Raw genomic sequence first — 18,665 nt, 5'->3', positions numbered from 1 at the left:
TGACCTGCTTCCTACTGAATCGACGAAAATTTGTCTTTTTTACCAGAGGTGGATCAAAACTTTCGACACCCAACCATTTGGTCAATTGTATATTAAATATGGACTAGTATTTTATAAAATTGATGTAATCCAATTTTGTAACAAATATTTGGTAGGTTCTTCACAAAAAAATGATTTAAAATATCTAGAAAGATCAGAAATGCATACAAATTGGTCCTTATCCATAAAATGTGGTCTAAGTCTAGTGAAAATTTGTGTTGTGCCCTTTTGCAAAATATTTTTGATAGCTGCTTCACAAAATCCCTCTATTTTTAATACTTGAAGACTATTTTAAAACACTGATTTTTCGAACCAATGAGAACTCTTCCCACGGATCGATGACATGGTGCCCATCCATCCACCCATCCATCTCTCCACCCCACATCCATCCATCCATCTATCTACAGAAAAAATAAAAGAAAAAGATCCCCACCCGCAGCCCAAACCCTAGCTCAGATCCCCCATCGCACCCCTCCTCCCTCGTCCCCATCTCCTCGCCGCCGCCACTCCTCCCTGTCCCCTGCACCACTCCTCGTCGCCAACCTCGGCGCCGCCACCTCCTCCCCGTCCCCTGCACCACTTCCTGATCCCTCCTCCGGCCCCATCCCCGGCCATCCCCACTTCCACCACCCCTCCGTCCCAGTCGCTGCTCTCTCTCGGTTCAGTGAGATGGGATCCACTCCCGCAGTCGCCGCTCCACCCACACCGTCGATGACCCATGCCGCTGCCGCACACCACCACGCCCTCCCCTCACCTTGGCCCCAAGTCGGGCAGTGCGAGGTAGCGCTTCCAGACCGCGACGGCCGCAGCCTTGCCCACTCCGATCTGGATCCATGGTGTTCTCCTTCCTCCCTCTGGATCGATGGCTGCAGCCTCGCCAATGGATCCAGCACGTGTCGGCGACGAGGGCTGCCAGATCCGCGACCTGGGAGGCTCCTCCTATAGGATACGGGAGCAGCGCGCCACACCCTGCAATCGTCGGTCTGGGACGAGTGCAGCGGCTCGAGGACGCCGTTCGAGTCCGTGTGGGAGGCTGTCGACCGCTTCCGCGGCAGCGCCGCCTGGAGCTCCCACCTCGTCAACCGCATCTTCGCGCACCACAAGGTCAGTCCGACCTCCTCCTCCTCCCGTCTCCCTTCTCGTCGCGACTCGTCTTGGCCTGATTTACATTCTTGCTGGAGAAACGGTGCCATTTCCTATTCCGCGGAGTACTTTTTGTTCTTGCATAGTACTACATGGCCGTACCCCTGTACTACTTTGGGTCACATAGTTCTTCATTCAATTAGGAGAAGAGCGGAGTGGTTCTTGTCCGTGATTCGGAGGCAAATGTGGCCAGTAAAATCAGCCAGCACTGATGTTTCTCTTCGTTCTCTCGATTAATTTTGTTCTTGCCACATTTTCCGCCTGCAGAAACAGAACCAGACTGTGTGTGGGGGGACTGAAGATGAACAACACGTCAATCTAGCGGAGCAGACCACGCAGATAGAGAAGGAGCTCGGCGCCAAAGAAAGAGAGACGCTCGGTGTGCTCAAGCAACTCGAGTTCGCCAAGAAGATCATCACAGATTTAAAGCTCAAGATTCATAAGAAAACAGCTGAAGATACATTGCACCCTAAAGAAGAGAAGCAGCAGCAACAGCAAGAGTGCAACTGCTCTCTCACTAAAGTGTCCACAGCAGAACCTGAAGTGAAGAAACAGCAAGAGGGCACGCCATGGAGAAGAGGACGCGATGGAGGGGATGACGCCATGCACGTGAGGACGCCATGGAGGACACAGCTCCACCACCACCGTGACGCCATCTCCAAGCCCCCTCCCGATACATCTCCTGCGAGGTATGACCTCATCACGAGCCCATGGAAGTGAAACTTGATTGTGCAGTCATCAGTTGCTATCATTGATTATGTGATTGACTGATTCTATAATAAGCCTTCTTGTCGTAGTCTTGCGGTTGATGTTGATAATTCAAAGGCCAATTTCTGCTTACGCTGCCACTTGCTTATGTTGTTGGCCTGATCAGTCACTTAGTCATATCTGAATATTTGGCTACTGCAAATGGAGTAGTCTAACCATGAAATGGTTGCTGCTGTAGTACTCCAACCAGCCTGAAGCTATATGAAGTCTAACCAACAACTGTAGTGCTCCAGCCTGAAGCTATAAGATTTTGTTTCCTTGGCAAAAAATTCAGTTTACAGATTTTTGCAAATTCTGTATTTTGTAGTACTATTTTGGTTCCAGTAGTTTTTCAGTAGCTTGTTAACTTGCTGATGCTTTCTTAATTATGTGCAGCTGCTCCACTGAAAATTCTTAGTCTATCTTATGCTTAGTGTTAATTCTTTGCAGCTACTCCACTGAACTACAGTACTGATAAACTTGCACAGGCTCTGCGTTTTGCTTATTCTGTTTTTATAAATCCAGTTTATAGTGCTTACCTCTTTGTCACATTGGGTTTGGCAGCAGTTGCTAATCTCTAGCATTTACCTCTTGTTGCAGACTAGGAAATGAAAGATCGCTCGACAAATGGCCGCTTCTAGTCGGTTGGGTCTGATCTTATACCCGCACACGAGAGCTACTGGAGCAGCAGCAGATTAGCAAGGACCCAAGCTGGACTCCCAAGTTCTTCGGTGAGCTGGCTCCATCTCCTACCCCTAGCTCCCTCTTTTATGCTCCTATAGCATGTTTTGTTGGACTCATGCTCTGCTCCTGCACCAGCAGCTTGATTGGTTCTATATACACTAGCAGTAGTACCTCATGTACCTTAGGGTTTTGTTATTCTCCTGCGGGAAAAGCTTGTGTACATAGCTGTCTCCGGCTTGTATGGGTGCTCTCCCATGTTTTGATGCTCAGTTAGCTCGATGAGCTTCGTATGCTAGTAGTGACTGAATGCTGAAATTGTTTGTGATAGCTGTGCGGGCAGTTGTGGTGGGCAAGCTTTGTCTTGAGCACAAGAGGAAATAGTTACATTTAGTTATTTTGTTGTTTGCTCTCTTGACATTCTGTAAAAGGAAGTGTTGAAGGCAAGTTTTTGAGTCGTGTCTCTCATCTGTAATGGATCTATTGCATATGAATTCTTGTCTGGGTGGTATAAGTTTGCAATGCATTCAATGGTATTAACTAGGTTTTGTGTAGACTTGTCCATACACAGAATGTAGTGTCAGATGTTTTTGTTTCTCTTGACCATCTTGTTGATGTTATCTTCATCACTATAATGTACTTTCTGGTTAACTAAGCTTCATCTCATGTTTTTGTTTCCAGAGATTGTTGTATTATTTATGTTCTTTTTACTCCCAGAATTATTGTGCGCTCATACTGCCATCACATTGCCTGTTTTTCTTGCTGCATACATGTATCTCAAGCATTGTACTTCTGTGTTTGCTTAGGCGGATTCACTTGATTATGTTTCTAACTTTTCATAATTTATTATTTGTAGATGCTGGCCTTTATTCTTCAAAAATTGGGTGTACAGGAGCTACAGCAAGAAGAATCCTGAAGAAAAACCACACCCAGAATGCCATTTCGCTCACTGGAGCTAGTTATGTGTATATTTAGTTGCATTTTATAGCTAAATACAAGATTTGTACTAGGTACTTTGCTTGGCTGTTGTAATGTACTATCTTAGTTTTGGTACTTTGTTTGGCCGTTGTAATGTACTATCTCAGTTTTGGGTGTACATGATTGTAATGTACTGCTTGGTTGTTGTATGAAATATTATGCCTTATTGGCCCTTTTTGAATCAAATTTTCTAATTGCAAAAATATAGAACTGGCCTGTGGTAATTGGTTCCCATATGACTAGTGGGACCTACTTTAAAATGGAAAAGAAACAAAAGAAAACTGACAAATGGGCTGGAAAAAGGTTGAGGCCCCAAAAAATGTGGACTGTAGAAGAAAAAATAAAAGTCTGTTCGGCTTGGCCCATGTAGCTAACCAAACTTGAAAGAAAAAACAATAAATGGGCTGAATTAATGGGCTAGGCCCATGTAGAAAACCGAATTGGACCGGGCTGGTTCTGGTGCCACATCAGCTTGCCACGCTGGATGCCTACGTGGCCTGGGGAGGTTGCTAGTGACCAAAACGCCACAGTAGATGTATTTTGGTCATAAACATCTACGACCATTCCAGAAGAAAGGTCGCTATAGTCGGTTTACGACGGCCAGCTTTTGACCTTATGTTTTTGGTCACAAAAAGGTCACAAATGGAAATTTGTGACCATTCAGTGACCAATAGTGGTGGTCACAAGTTGACATATTTCTTGTAGTGTTCTCTCTTTTTGGATCTCAATACAATGTTCTTCCCCTCTCTTGTGGAGATCTATTCGATGTAATCTTCTTTTTGCGGTGTGTTTGTTGAGACCGATGAATTGTGGGTTTATGATCAAGTCTATCTATGAACAATATTTGAATCTTCTCTGAATTCTTTTATGTATGATTGGTTATCTTTGCAAGTCTCTTTGAATTATCAGTTTGGTTTGGCCTACTAGATTGATCTTTCTTGCAATGGGAGAAGTGCTTAACTTTGGGTTCAATCTTGTGGTGTCCTTTCCCAGTGACAGTAGGGGCAGTAAGGCACGTATTGTGTTGTTGCAATTGAGGATAACAAGATGGGGTTTTCTTCATATTGCATGAGTCTATCCCTCTACATCATGTCATGTTGCTTAAGGTGTTACTCTGTTTTTAACTTAATACTCTAGATGCATGCTGGATAGCGGTCGATGAGTGGAGTAATAGTAGTAGATGCAGGCAGGAGTCGGTCTACTTGTCTCGGACGTGATGCCTATATACATGATCATAACTAGATATTCTCATAACTATGCTCAATTCTGTCAATTGCTCAACAGTAATTTGTTCACCCACCGTAGAATACTTATGCTCTCGAGAGAAGCCACTAGTGAAACCTATGGTCCCCGGGTCTATCTTCATCATATTAATCTCCTACTACTTAGTTATTTCCTTTGCCTTTATTTTACTTTGCATCTTTATCATAAAAATACCAAAAATATTATCTTATCATATCTATCAGATCTCACTCTCGTAAGTGGCATTATAGGGATTGACAACCCCTATCTGCGTTGGTTGCGAGGATTTATTTGTTTTGTGCAGGTACGAGGGACTCCCTCATAGCCTCCTGCTGGATTGATACCTTGGTTCTCAAAACTGAGGGAAATACTTACGCTACTTTGCTGCATCATCCCTTCCTCTTCGGGGAAAACCAACGCAGTGCTCAAGAGGTAGCAAGAAGGATTTCTGGCGCCGTTGCCGGGGAGGTCTACGCAAAAGTCAACATACCAAGTACCCATCACATACCCTTATCTCCCGCATTACATTGTTTGCCATTTGCCTCTCGTTTTCCTCTCCCCCACTTCACCCTTGCCGTTTTATTTGCCCTCACTCTCTCTATCCTCCCTCTCTTTCTCTATTTATCTCTTTTTGCCCGCTTGCTTTTTGTTTGCTTGTGTGTTAGTTTGCTTGCTTGTCACGATGGTTCAAGATAATACTAAATTTGGTGACCTTCACCTTAAAAAGATTAGAAGAGATCGAAAGCAATGTCAGGAGTTTCATGGTCTTGCAATTTGAACATAATAGTTTCTTCAGAAACGAACTTAAAGAACAGAAAAGTTTTATGAGTTTTATGAATAAAGAGCTTGATGATATGTCTAAAGAATTCGATGGTTTAAGATCCCAAATTGCTCATCTTGAGAAATTAACTACTGAAATTTCGGATAGGCATGCTACCTTAGTTAATAAGATGGCCGCTAAACCGGATTGCTATGAAAATAAAGATGAAGATCTAAAAGTTATTGATGTGTCCCCTATTAAATCTTTGTTTTGCAATATGAATCTTGATAATGATGGGACTGAATATGATCCACCTTTACCTAGAAGGAGTTCCAAGAATTCGGAATTTGTTGATCTTGATGCTAAAATTGATAAAAGTGGGATTGAAGAAATTAAAACCCTAGAGGTTGCTAAACCCACTATTATGGATTTCAAGGAATTTAACTATGAAAATTGCTCTTTGATTGATTGTATTTCCTTGTTGCAATCCGTGCTAAATTCTCCTCATGCTTATAGTCAAAATAAAGCGTTTAGTAAACATATCGTTGATGCCTTGATGCAATCTTATGAAGAAAAACTTGAATTGGAAGTTTCTATCCCTAGAAAACTTTGTGATGGGTGGGAACCAACTATTAAAATTAAAATTAAAGATCACGAATGTTATGCTTTATGTGATTTGGGTGCTAGTGTTTCCACGATTCCAAAGACTTTGTGTGATTTATTAGGTTTCCGTGATTTTGATGATTGCTCTCTAAACTTGCACCTTGCGGATTCCACTATTAAGAAGCCTATGGGAAGAATTAATGATGTTCTTATTGTTGAAAATAGGAATTATGTTCATGTAGATTTTATTGTTCTTGACATAGATTGCAATCCTTCATGTCCTATTATTCTTGGTAGACCTTTCCTTAGAACGATTGGTGCAATTATTGATATGAAGAAGGAAATATTAGATTCCAATTTCCGTTAAGGGAAGGCATGGAACACTTTCCTAGAAAGAAAATTAAATTACCTTATGAATCTATTATAAGATCCACTTATGGATTGCCTACCAAAGATGGAAATACCTAGATCTATTTTTGCTTGTTATGCCTAGCTAGGGGCGTTAAACGATAGCGCTTGTTGGGAGGCAACCCAATTTTATTTTTATTCCTTACTTTTTGCTCCTGTTTAGTAATAAATAATTTATCTAGCCTCTGTTTTGGTTGTGTTTTTTGTGTTTAATTAGTGTTTGTGCCAAGTAGAACCGTTGGGAAGACTTGGGGAAAGTCTTGTTGAACTTGCTGTAAAAAACAGAAACTTTAGTGCTCACGAGAACTGCTGTAATTTTTATTTGGAAAGTTCTATTTAGTTAATTCTTTTTGCAGATGATTAATAGATAAATTTCTCACGTCCAGCAATTTATTTTAGAATTTTTGGGGTTCCAGATATTGCACTAGCTACAGATTACTACATACCGTTCTGTTTTTGACAGATTCTGTTTTTCGTGTGTTGTTTGCTTATTTTGATGAATCTATGGCTAGTAAAATAGTTTATAAACCATAGAGAATTTGGAATACAGTAGGTATAACACCAATATAAATAAATAATGAGTTCATTACAGTACCTTGAAGTGGTCTTTTGTTTTCTTTCGCTAACGGAGCTCACGAGATTTTCTATTTTAAGTTTTGTGTTGTGAAGTTTTCAAGTTTTGGGTAAAGATTTGATGGATTATGGAACAAGGAGTGGCAAGAGCCTAAGCTCGGGGATTCCCATGGCACCCCCAAGATAATCTAAGGACACCTAAAAGCCAAAGCTTGGGGATGCCCCGGAAGGCATCCCCTCTTTCGTCTACTTCTATCGGTAACTTTACTTGGAGCTATATTTTTATTCGCCACATGATATGTGTTTTGCTTGGAGCGCCTTGTATTATTTGAGTCTTTTCTTGTTAGTTTACCACAATCATCCTTGCTGTACACACCTTTTGAGAGAGCCATACATGATTTAGAATTTGTTAGAATACTCTATGTGCTTCGCTTATATCTTTTGAGTTATATAATTTTGCTCTAGCACTTCACTTATATCTTTTAGAGCACGGTGGTGGATTTGTTTTATAGAAACTATTGATCTCTCATGCTTCACTTAGATTATTTTGAGAGTCTTAATAGCATGGTAATTTGCTTAAAATCCTAATATGCTCGGTATTAAAAAAATCTCTTATGAGTGTGTTGAATACTATGATAAGTTTGATACTTGATAATTGTTTTGAGATATGGAGATGGTGATATTAAAGTCATGCTAGTTGAGTAGTTGTGAATTTGAGAAATACTTGTGTTAAAGCTTGTGATTCCCATAGCATGCACGTATGGTGAACCGTTATGTGATGAAGTCAGAGCATGATTTATTTATTGATTGTCTTCCTTATAAGTGGCGGTCGGGGACGAGTGATGGTCCTTTCCTACCAATCTATCCCCCTAGGAGCATGCACGTAATACTTTGCTTTGATAACTTGTAGATTTTTGCAATAAGTATATGAGTTCTTTATGACTAATGTTGAGTCCATGGATTATACGCACTACTCTCACCCTTCCACCATTGCTAGCCACTCTAATACCGCGCACCTTTCGCCGGTATCATACACCCACCATATACCTTCTTCAAAACAGCCACCATACCTACCTATTGTGGCATTTTCATAGCCATTCCGAGATATATTGCCATGCAACTTTCCACCATTCCCTTTATTATGACACACTCCATCATTGTCATATTGCTTAGCATGATCATGTAGTTGACATCGTATTTCTGGCAAAGCCACCATTCATAATTCTTTCATACGTGTCACTCTTGATTCATTGCATATCCCGGTACACCGCCAGAGGCATTCATATAGAGTCATATTTTGTTCTAAGTATCGAGTTGTAATTCTTGAGTTGTAAGAAAAATAAAAGTGTGATGATCATCATTATTAGAGCATTGTCCCAGTGAGGAAAGGATGATGGAGACTATGATTCCCCCACAAGTCGGGATGAGACTCCGGACGAAAAAAAAGAAAGAAAAGAGGCCATAAAAAAGAGAAAAGGCCTAAATAAAAAAGAAAAGAAAAAAAGGAGAGAAAAAGAGAGAAGGGACAATGTTACTATCCTTTTACCACACTTGTGCTTCAAAGTAGCACCATGATCTTCATAGTAGAGAGTCTCTCATGTTATCACTTTCATATATTAGTGGGAATCTTTCATTATAGAACTTGGCTTGTATGTTCCAATGATGGGCTTCCTTAAAATGCTCTAGGTCTTCATGAGCAAGCAAGTTGGATGCACACCCACTTAGTTTCCTTTTGAGCTTTCATATACTTATAGCTCTAGTGCATCCGTTGCATGGCAATCCCTACTCACTCACATTGATATCTATTGATGGGCATCTCCATAGCCCGTTGATACGCCTAGTTGATGTGAGACTATCTTCTCCCTTTTTGTCTTCTCCAGAACCACCACTCTATTCCACCTATAGTGCAATATCCATGGCTCATGCTCATGTATTGTGTGAAGATTGAATTTTTTTTGAGAATGTCAAAAGTATGAAACAATTGCTTGGCTTGTCATCGAGTTGTGCATGATTTAAATATTTTGTGTGGTGAAGATGGAGCATAGCCATACTATATGATTTTGCAGGGATAATTTTCTTTGGCCATGTTATTTTGAGAAGACATAATTGCTTTGTTAGTATGCTTGAAATATTATTATTTTTATGTCAATATTAAACTCTTGTATTGAATCTTTCGTATCCGAATATTCATACCACAATTAAGAAGAATTACATTAAAATTATGCCAAGTAGCACTCCGCATCAAAAATTCTATTTTTATCATTTACCTACTCGAGGACGAGCATGAATTAAGCTTGGGGATGCTTGATAAGTCTCCAACGTATCTATAATTTTTGATTGCTCCATGCTATATTATCTACTGTTTTGAACATTATTGGGATTTATTATCCACTTTTACATTATTTTTGGGACTAACCTATTAACCGGAGGCCCAGCCCAGAATTGCTGTTTTTTTGCCTATTTTAGGGTTTCGAAGAAAAGGAATATCAAACGGAGTCCAAATGGAATGAAACCTTCGGGAACGTGATTTTCTCAACAAACAAGACCCGGGAGACTTGGACCCTACATCAAGAAAGAAAAGAGGAGGTCACGAGGTACGGGGCGTGCCTACCCCCCAGGCGCGCCCTCCACCCTCGTGGGCCCCCTGTTGCTCCACCGACATACTCCTTCCTCCTATATATACCTACGTACCCCCAAACGATCAGATACGGAGCCAAAAACCTAATTCCACCGCCGCAACTTTCTGTATCCACGATATCCCATCTTGGGGCCCGTTCCGGAGCTCCGCCGGAGGGGGCATCGATCATGGAGGGCTTCTACATCAACACCATAGCACCTCCGATGAAGTGTGAGTAGTTTACCTTAGACCTACGGGTCCATAGTTTGTAGCTAGATGGCTTCTTCTCTCTTTTTGGATCTCAATACAATGTTCTCCCCCTCTCTTGTGGAGATCTATTCGATGTAATCTTCTTTTTGCGGTGTGTTTGTTGAGACCGATGAATTGTGGGTTTATGATCAAGTCTATCTATGAAAAATATTTGAATCTTCTCTGAATTCTTTTATGTATGATTGGTTATCTTTGCAAGTCTCTTCGAATTATCAGTTTGGTTTGGCCTACTAGATTGATCTTTCTTGCAATGGAATAAGTGCTTAGCTTTGGGTTCAATCTTGCGGTGTCCTTTCCCAGTGACAGTAGGGGCAGCAAGGCACGTATTGTATTGTTGCCATCGAGGATAACAAGATGGGGTTTTTATCATATTGCATGACTTTATCCCTCTACATCATGTCATCTTGCTTAAGGCGTTACTCTGTTTTCATGAACTTAATACTCTAGATGCATGCTGGATAGCGGTCGATGAGTGGAGTAATCGTAGTAGATGCAGGCAGGAGTCGGTCTACTTGTCTCGGACGTGATGCCTATATACATGATCATACCTAGATATTCTCATAACTATGCTCAATTCTGTCAATTGCTGAACAGTAATTTGTTCACCCACCATAGAATACTTATGCTCTCAAGAGAAGCCACTAGTGAAACCTATGCCCCCGGGTCTATCTTCATCATATTAATCTCCTACTACTTAGTTATTTCCTTTGCCTTTATTTTACTTTGCATATTTATCATAAAAATACCAAAAATACTATCTTATCATATCTATCAGATCTCACTCTCGTAAGTGGCCTTATAAGGGTTGACAACCCCTATTTGCGTTGGTTGCGAGGATTTATTTGTTTTGTGCAGGTACGAGGGACTCGCGCGTAGCCTCCTACTGGATTGATACCTTGGTTCTCAAAACTGAGGGAAATACTGACGCTACTTTGCTGCATCATCCCTTCCTCTTCAGGGAAAACCAACGCAGTGCTCAAGAGGTAGCAGGCGCGTCCCCGTCGGCCGCGCCGCGGCCCCGGTGAACTCCCCCGCCAACGACCGTCCTGGCTCCGCGAGGGCGAGTGCCCGCGATGCTTCAGCACTGCCCATCTCCGCTCCGAGTGTCGCCGTGACATATGCTGTGCGCGGTGCCGTTTCTTCGGGCAAAAGGCCAAGAACTGCACCGCCCTGCTCCCCGGCGCCTCTTCTTCTGACGGCTCCCTCCCGCCGCCTCTCCGCCGCCGCACCTCCTCCCCAGCTGGCTCCCCTTGTTGGGGAACGTAGTAATTTCAAAAAATTTCCTACATACACGCAAGATCATGGTGATGCATAGCAACGAGAGGGGAGAGTGTGATCTACGTACCCTTGTAGACTGACAGCGGAAGCATTATGACAACGCGGTTGATGTAGTCGTACGTCTTCACGGCCCGACCGATCAAGCACCGAAACTACGGCACCTCCGAGTTTTAGCACACGTTCAGCTCGATGACGATCCCCGGACTCCGATCCAGCAAAGTGTCGGGGAAGAGTTCCGTCAGCACGACGGCGTGGTGACGATCTTGATGTTCTACCGTCGCAGGGCTTCGCCTAAGCACCGCTACAATATTATCGAGGATTATGGTGGAAGGGGGCACCGCACACGGCTAAGAAAACGATCACGTGGATCAACTTGTGTCTAGGGGTTCCCCCTGCCCCCGTATATAAAGGAGCAAGGGCAGGAGGCCGGCCGGCCCTATAGGCGCGCCAAGGAGGAGTCCTCCTCCTTGTAGGAGTAGGATTCCTACTAGGAGGGGGAACGAAGTGGGGAGGGAGAAGGAAAGGGGGGCGCCGCCCCCCCTCTCCTAGTCCAATTCGGACCAGGGGGGAGGAGGCGCGCGGCCCACCGTGGCTGCCCATTACTTCTCCCCGGGGGGGGGGGGGGGTTCCGGTAACCCTCCGGTACTCCGGTTTTCTCCGAAATCACCCGGAACACTTCTGGTGTCCGAATATAGCCATCCAATATATCAATCTTTATGTCTCGACCATTTCGAGACTCCTCGTTATGTCCGTGATCACATCCGGGACTCCGAACTAACTTCGGTACATCAAAACTCATAATATAACTGTCATCGAAACCTTAAGCGTGCGGACCCTACGGGTTCCAGAACAATGTAGACATGACCGAGACATGTCTCCGGTCAATAACCAATAGCGGAACCTGGATGCTCATATTGGCTCCTACACATTCTACGAAGATCTTTATCGGTCAGACCGCATAATAACATACGTTGTTCCCTTTGTCATCGGTATGTTACTTGTCCGAGATTCGATCGTCGGTATCTAAATACCTAGTTCAATCTCATTGCCGGCAAGTCTCTTTACTCGTTTCGTAATACATCATCTCGCAACTAACTCATTAGTTGCAATGCTTGCAAGGCTTATGTGATGTGCATTACCGAGAGGGCCCAGAGCTACCTCTCCGACAATCGGAGTGACAAATCCTAATCTCGAAATACGCCAACCCAACATTTACCTTTGGAGACACCTGTAGAGCTCCTTTATAATCACCCAGTTACGTTGTGACGTTTGGTAGCACACAAAGTGTTCCTCCGGCAAACGGGAGTTGCATAGCAACATACTAAACGATCGGGTGCTAAGCTAATGGAATGGGTCATGTCAATCACATCATTCTCCTAATAATGTGATCTCGTTAATCAAATGACAACACATGTCTATGGTTAGGAAAAATAACCATCTTTGATTAATGAGCTAGTCAAGTAGAGGCATACTAGTGACGTTTAGTTTGTCTATGTATTCACACAAGTATTATGTTTCCGGATAATACAATTCTAGCATGAATAATAAACATTTATCATGATATAAGGAAATAAAATAATAACATTATTATTGCCTCTAGGGGTTCCCCTGCCCCCGTATATAAAGGAGCAAGGGGAGGAGGCCGGCCGGCCCTATAGGCGAGCCAAGGAGGAGTCCTCCTCCTAGTAGGAGTAGGACTCCTACTAGGAGGGGGAAGGAAGTGGGGAAGGAGAAGGAAAGTGGGGCGCCGCCCCCCTCTCCTAGTCCAATTCAGACCAGGGGGAGGAGGTGCGCGGCCCACCCTGGCTGCCCTTCTCTTTCTCCACTAAGGCCCATATGGCCCATTACTTCTCCCGGGGGGGGGGGGGTGTTCTGGTAACCCTCCGGTACTCCGGTTTTCTTCGAAATCACCCGGAACACTTCTGGTGTCTGAATATAGCCGTCCAATATATCAATATTTATGTCTCAACCATTTCGAGACTCCTCGTTATGTCCGTGATCACATCCGGGACTCCGAACTAACTTCGGTACATCAAAACTCATAAACTCATAATATAACTGTCATCGAAACCTTAAGCGTGCGGACCCTACGGGTTTGAGAACAATGTAGACATGACCGAGACATATCTCCGGTCAATAACCAATAGCGGAACCTGGATGCTCATATTGGCTCCTACATATTCTACGAAGATCTTTATCGGTCAGACCGCATAACAACATACGTTGTTCCGTTTGTCATCGGTATGTTACTTGCCCGAGATTCGATCATCGGTATCTCAATACCTAGTTCAATCTCATTATCGACAAGTCTCTTTACTCGTTTCGTAATACATCATCTCGCAACTAACTCATTAGTTGCAATGCTTGCAAGGCTTATGTGATGTGCATTACCGAGAGGGCCCAGAGCTACCTCTCCGACAATTGGAGTGACAAATCCTAATCTCGAAATACGCCAACCCAACATTTACCTTTGGAGACACCTGTAGAGCTCCTTTATAATCACCCAGTTATGTTGTGACATTTGGTAGAACACAAAGTGTTCCTCCGGCAAACGGGAGTTGCATAATCTCATAGTCATAGGAACATGTATAAGTCATGAAGAAAGCAATAGCAACATACTATACGATCGGGTGCTAAGCTAATGGAATGGGTCATGTCAATCACATCATTCTCCTAATAATGTGATCTCGTTAATCAAATGACAACACATGTCTATGGTTAGGAAACATAACCATCTTTGATTAATGAGCTAGTCAAGTAGAGGCATACTAGTGACGTTTAGTTTGTCTATGTATTCACACAAGTATTATGTTTCTGGATAATACAATTCTAGCATGAATAATAAACATTTATCATGATATAAGGAAATAAAATAATAACATTATTATTGCCTCTAGGGCATATTTCCTTCAGTCTCCCACTTGCACTAGAGTCAATAATCTAGATTACACAGTAATGATTCTAACACCCATGGAGCTTTGGTGTTGATCATGTTTTGCTCGTGGAAGAGGCTTAGTCAACGGGTCTGCAACATTCAGATCCGTATGTATCTTGCAAATCTCTATATCTCCCACCTGGACTAGATCCCGGATGGAATTGAAGCGTCTCTTGATGTGCTTGGTTCTCTTGTGAAATCTGGATTCCTTTGCCAAGGCAATTGCACCAGTATTGTCACAAAAGATTTTCGTTGGACCCGATGCACTAGGTATGACACCTAGATCGGATATGAACTCCTTCATCCAGACTCCTTCATTTGCTGCTTCCGAAGCAGCTATGTACTCTGCTTCACTTGTAGATCCCGCCACAACGCTTTGTTTAGAACTGCACCAACTGACAGCTCCACCATTTAATGTAAACACGTATCCGGTTTGCGATTTAGAATCGTCCGGATCAGTGTCAGAGCTTGCATCAACGTAACCATTTACTATGAGCTCTTTGTCACCTCCATATATGAGAAACATATCCTTAGTTCTTTTCAGGTATTTCAGGATGTTCTTGACCGCTGTCCAGTGATCCACTCCTGGATTACTTTGGTACCTCCCTGCTAGACTTATAGCAAGACACACATCAGGTCTGGTACATAGCATTGCATACATGATAGAGCCTATGGCTGAAGCATAGGGAACATCTTTCATTTTTCTCTCTATCTTCTGCATTGGTCGGGCATTGAGACTTACTCAATTTCACAACTTGTAACACAGGCAAGAATCCTTTCTTTGCTTGATCCATTTTGAACTTCTTTAAAATTTTGTCAAGGTATGTGCTTTGTGAAAGTCCAATTAAGCGTCTTGATCTATCTCTATAGATCTTAATGCCCAATATGTAAGCAGCTTCACTGAGGTCTTTCATTGAAAAACTCTTATTCAAGTATCCCTTTATGCTATTCAGAAATTCTATATCATTTCCGATTAGTAATATGTCATCTACATATAATATCAGAAATGCTACAGAGCTCCCACTCACTTTCTTGTAAATACAGGCTTCTCCAAAAGTCTGTACAAAACCAAATGCTTTGATCACACTATCAAAGCGTTTATTCCAACTCCGAGAAGCTTGCACCAGTCTATAAATGGATCGCTGGAGCTTGCATACTTTGTTAGCTCCCTTTGGATCGACAAAACCTTCCGGTTGCATCATATACAACTCTTCTTCCAGAAATCCATTCAGGAATGCAGTTTTGACATCCATCTGCCAAATTTCATAATTATAAAATGCGGCAATTGCTAACATGATTCGGACAGACTTAAGCATCGCTACGAGTCAGAAGGTCTCATCGTAGTCAATCCCTTGAACTTGTCGAAAACCTTTTGCGACAAGTCGAGCTTTGTAGACAGTAATATTACCGTCAGCGTCAGTCTTCTTCTTGAAGATCCATTTATTCTCAATTGCTTGCCGATCATTGGGCAAGTCAACCAAAGTCCATACTTTGTTCTCATACATGGATCCCATCTCAGATTTCATGGCTTCAAGCCATTTTGCGGAATCTGGGCTCACCATCGCTTCTTCATAGTTCGTAGGTTCATCATGATCTAGTATCATGACTTCCAGAATAGGATTACTGTACCACTCTGGTGCGGATATTACTCTGGTTGATCTACGAGGTTCAGTAGTATCTTGTTCTGAAGTTTCATGATCATCATCATTAGCTTCCTCACTAATTGGTGTAGGTGTCATAGAAACTGGTTTCTGTGATGTACTACTTTCCAATAAGGGAGCAGGTACAGTTACCTCGTCAGGTTCTACTATCCTCCCACTCATTTCTTTCGAGAGAAACTCCTTCTCTATAAAGTTTCCGAATTTAGCAACAAAAGTCTTGCCTTCGGATCTGTGATAGAAGGTGTATCCAATAGTTTCCTTTGGATATCCTATGAAGACACATTTCTCCGATTTGGGTTCGAGCTTATCAGGTTGAAGCTTTTTCACATAAGCATCGCAGCCCCAAACGTTCAGAAACGACAACTTTGGTTTCTTGCTAAACCACAGTTCATAAGGCGTCGTCTCAACGGATTTTGATGGTGCCCTATTTAACGTGAATGCGGCCGTCTCTATAGCATATCCCCAAAACGATAGCGGTAATCAGTAAGAGACATCATAGATCACACCATATCTAGTAAAGTATGATTACGACGTTCGGACACACGATTACGCTGTGGTGTTCCGGGTGGCGTGAGTTGCGAAACTATTCCGCATTGTTTCAAATGTACACCAAACTCGTAACTCAAATATTCTCCTCCACGATCAGATCGTAGTAATTTTATTTTCTTGTTACGATGATTTTCAACTTCACTCTGAAATTCTTTGAACTTTTCAAATGTTTCAGACTTATGTTTCATTAAGTAGATATACCCATATCTGCTTAAGTCATCTGTGAAGGTGAGAAAATAACGATATCCGCCACGAGCCTCAACATTCATCGGACCACATACATCTGTATGTATGATTTCCAACAAATCTGTTGCTCTCTCCATAGTACCGGAGAACGGTGTTTTTGTCATCTTACCCATAAGGCACGGTTCGCAAGTACCAAGTGATTCATAATCAAGTGGTTCCAAAAGTCCATCAGTATGGAGTTTCTTCATGCGCTTTACACCGATATGACCCAAACGACAGTGCCACAAATAAGTTGCACTATCATATCAACTCTGCATCTTTTGGCTTCAACATTATGAATATGTGTGTCACTACTATCGAGATTTAATAAGAATAGACCACTCTTTAAGGGTGCATGACCATAAAAGATATTACTCATATAAATAGAACAACCATTATTCTCTGATTTAAATGAATAACCGTCTCGCATCAAACAAGATCCAGATATAATGTTCATGCTTAACGCTGGCACCAAATAACAATTATTTAGGTCTAATACTAATCCCGAAGGTAGATGTAGAGGTAGCGTGCTGACTGCGATCACATCGACTTCGGAATTATTTCCCACGCGCATCGTCACCTCGTCCTTAGCCAATCTTCGCTTAATCCGTAGTCCCTGTTTCGAGTTGCAAATGTTAGCAACAGATCCAGTATCCAATACCCAGGTGCTACTACGAGCATTAGTAAGGTACGCATCAATAACATGTATATCACATATACCTTTGTTCACCTTGCCATCCTTCTTATCCGCCAAATACTTGGGGCAGTTCCGCTTCCAGTGACCAGCCTACTTGCAGTAGAAGCACTCAGTTTCAGGCTTAGGTCCAGGTTTGGGTTTCTTCTCTTGAGTAGCAACTTGCTTGCGGTTCTTTTTGAAGTTCCCGTTCTTCTTTCCTTTGCCCTTTTTCTTGAAACTAGTGGTCTTGTTGACCATCAACACTTGATGCTCCTTCTTGATTTCTACCTCCGCAGCTTTCAGCATTGCGAAGACCTCGGGAATAGTCTTATTCATCCCTTGCATATTATAGTTCATCACGAAGCTCTTGTAGCTTGGTGGCAGTGATTGGAGAATTCTGTCAATGACGCAATCATTTGGAAGATTAACTCCCAATTGAATCAAGTGATTATTATACCCAGACATTTTGAGTATATGCTCACTGACAGAACTGTTCTCCTCCATCTTGCAGCTATAGAACTTACTGGAGACTTCATATCTCTCAATCTAGGCATTTGCTTGAAATATTAACTTCAACTCCTGGAACATCTCATATGCTCCATAACGTTCAAAACATCGTTGAAGTCCCGATTCTAAGCCGTAAAGCATGGCACACTGAACTATCGAGTAGTCATCAGCTTTGCTCTGCCAGACGTTCATAACATCTTGTGTTGCTCCAGCAGCAGGCCTGGCACCCAGCGGTGCTTCAACTTTGCTTTCTCAAGGAACGCATTAAAATCAACGGAACAACAGCACGGGCCATCTATCTACAATCAAACATAAACAAGCAAGATACTATCAGGTACTAAGTTCATGATAAATTTGGTTCAATTAATCAGATTACTAAAGAACTCCCGCTTAGATAGACATCCCTCTAATCCTCTAAGTGATTACGTGATCCAAATCAACTAAACCATGTCCGATCATCACGTGAGATGGAGTAGTTTTCATTGGTGAACATCACTATGTTGATCATATCTACTATATGATTCACGCTCGACCTTTCGGTCTCCGTGTTCTGAGGCCATATCTGTATATGCTTGGCTCGTCAAGTATAACCTGAGTATTCCGCGTGTGCAACTGTTTTGCACCCGTTGTATTTGAACGTAGAGCCTATCACACCCGATCATCACGTGGTGTCTCAGCACGAAGAACTTTCGCAACGGTGCATACTCAGGGAGAACACTTCTTGATAATTAGTGAGAGATCATCTTAAAATGCTACTGTCAATCAAAGCAAGA

At 42.5% G+C, this 18,665-nt stretch overlaps 1 long non-coding RNA gene across 2 annotated transcripts; it reads left to right on the top strand.

Annotated features, from left to right (window-relative positions):
- Nucleotides 1-431: 431 nt before the first annotated feature.
- LOC147982117 (uncharacterized) lies at nucleotides 432-3,774 on the top strand. Of its 2 annotated transcripts, none has more exons than XR_015599115.1 (4): nucleotides 432-1,143; nucleotides 1,326-1,871; nucleotides 2,530-2,660; nucleotides 3,467-3,774. It is a non-coding gene; the product is annotated as an uncharacterized LOC147982117 (long non-coding RNA). The 2 variants fall into 2 exon arrangements; XR_015599114.1 differs by having other exon boundaries at nucleotides 441-1,143; nucleotides 1,456-1,871.
- The last annotated feature ends 14,891 nt before the right edge of the window (nucleotides 3,775-18,665 follow it).

Source organism: Triticum urartu, chromosome 3A, assembly GCF_056163025.1.
Source record: "Triticum urartu cultivar PI428250 chromosome 3A, HENAU_Tu73, whole genome shotgun sequence".
In the NCBI taxonomy this organism is placed as follows: domain Eukaryota; kingdom Viridiplantae; phylum Streptophyta; class Magnoliopsida; order Poales; family Poaceae; genus Triticum; species Triticum urartu.
The sequence above is the reverse complement of the archived record's forward strand: the minus strand, read 5'-3'. Positions and strand labels throughout refer to the sequence as shown.